The sequence below is a fragment of the Frankliniella occidentalis genome, unplaced genomic scaffold (genome assembly GCF_000697945.3).
Source record: "Frankliniella occidentalis isolate FOCC.00 unplaced genomic scaffold, Focc_3.1 Scaffold220, whole genome shotgun sequence".
Classification (NCBI taxonomy): Eukaryota; Metazoa; Arthropoda; class Insecta; order Thysanoptera; family Thripidae; genus Frankliniella; species Frankliniella occidentalis.
This window is the reverse complement of record NW_026267346.1, coordinates 54,937-56,935: the sequence shown is the minus strand read 5'-3', so window position 1 is coordinate 56,935 and position 1,999 is coordinate 54,937. Positions and strand designations below refer to the sequence as shown.

At 53.9% G+C, this 1,999-nt stretch overlaps 1 protein-coding gene across 2 annotated transcripts in view; it reads right to left on the bottom strand.

Moving 5' to 3' along the window:
* The window catches only part of LOC113213805 (uncharacterized), a 35,712-nt gene extending 35,196 nt beyond the window's left edge, over positions 1–516 (bottom strand). For both annotated transcript variants that reach the window (XM_026432981.2, XM_026432980.2), the window contains exon 1: positions 156–516. The gene's annotated coding sequence lies outside the window, so the exon portion shown is untranslated. The remainder of the gene's footprint in view (positions 1–155) is intronic.
* Between the last annotated feature and the right edge of the window lie 1,483 nt (positions 517–1,999).

Here is a 1,999-nt window from a genome sequence, read left to right as displayed (position 1 = left end):
GCCCGCCCAACACCCTCTGCTTCTCCACGAAGCAGGAAGAGGGGGAGGGGGTAGTAGCCGCAGCAACACACTGTATAGAATATGCACCAAAAGAGTGAAAGAAAGGGAAGTTAAAGATGGGTTTGGAAGGTGGAAGGCGTGCCGCCTGCTCATACCTGAGGACTCCCATTTCTGGGGGGCCCGCCCGTGCCTGTGCGCACGCACAAGGCACCGAGTGTATTCCGGCCTCGTCGGACTTTGGTTCACTGTCGCTCACTCACACTCTCATACACCTCTCTCTTTTTCGCTCAGAAGCACACACATCAGATCAGTAGTCTTTCTCTCACACACAGCCACGCACGCACACACACGCACACACGCAAATGGTCGCACGCGCGCCCGCCCCAGCCCGCGCGCTCTGGGTCACACAAACAAAACAAGGCTGCGCGTTCGCGGCTCGGCTCGGCCCAGCCCCCGGGGTAAGCGGCAACCCGCACGACAGCAGGAGGTGCACTGCCTGCGCGGCTGGAGCGGCGGGTGAAGCTAGGGCGGCAGCCGGGGCGGCAGCGCTACCCCGCGAGCAGGCCGAGCTGGCCGACGGTGGCGCCCCCCGCCCCGCGCGCTGGAGGCGCCACCAAGCTCGAGGTGTGCGGGAAGGGGGAGGGCGGCCCGCCGCAGCACGGCCAGCTCGAGCGCCTGGAGGGGCTGGAGCTGGCGGAGCTGGCCAGGCCGAGCATCGAGCGGGCCGGGAGCGCCGCGCGTCGCACCGGACCGGTCGCACCAGACGAACAGGTGGTGTCTCCAGGCCCTCCTGGAGTCCAGGGGGACGCGCACCGACCAGCTCAGCAGGGCTCATGTCTATCCTCCCACCGTGTCCCTCCTGCAGCCAATCATGCATCTTTACATCAAACCAAATTAAAATTCGCGGGGAGTAACACATTTCTGTGCCTCTTAACGACAAAGTCCGATGTGCAGCGGCCCCGTTACACAAAGTCCGATGTGCAGTGGCACGGTTACACAAAGTTCGATCTGCTTTTCGTCGCTCGCGGGAGACGCAAGTTTAGACCTTCAATACAGTCTTGTTGCGGTAGCATCCAATTTTTTCTTTGCTGGGTTTTCAGAGTTGTTGTTAACGACATGCATCGATTTGAGACCTGACCCTCCTGATCCTCTCTAAAAATTGCATACCGAACTTACAAGTAGACTTCTTCAAAATGTGGATATTTGCTTCTTAATCCATAGATGAGCATTACCAGTTGAATTTTGTGATTACTTTCAAATCTTGGAGTGCTTAAGAAAAGCGCATAGTGGAAAAAGTTGAGAAATTGAGTGCACCACATGCAAATACATTTAGCGTGTAAATTTGGCTTGTCAAAAACCCAAGAACACAACAATCTATAAAGCACGATGTGAAACGGCGCGGCCTCATGCAGCGCGGATGTAGTTTAAGATGAAACACGAAGAACAATGCTCTTCACTCTCCCGCGAGCAGAGCGACTCGAGAAGTGCGTTTGAACAATCAAGGCGGGGCCTCGGGCGGCCCCTATGAGGAGAACGCACACGAAGTTTCCGCAGCACGTCGAGACGCATTTGTTTCCCCCGGAGAATTAAGGAGAGCCGGGTGGCACCTCCTAAAACTCCCCGGCACACGCACATCGCGACACTGTAAATGGAACAAGTCTTATCAACCGTCGATTTTTCATGCTAAACGCTTATACACACTTAATGTATTTGTAGTTTTTTGTGCAAACGTTTGCACAAAGTTTCGCATACATTTCGATTCGCACGAATTTTTGCGCAAATATGTACAAATTTGTGCACACGTATGCACAAAAACATACACTTCTTCGCACACGTGCGAATGAAACGTATGCGCAACTTTGTACAAAATGAAACCTCCAAATCTGTTTGTGTGTATGCTTTACTTTACTGCTTCAGTCGAAGCAGTATTTGTGTTGTTATTTTCGCTGGGGAGTTGAGATGGTCACACTTTCAGTCCCCCTTTCTTTAGCCTCCTGAT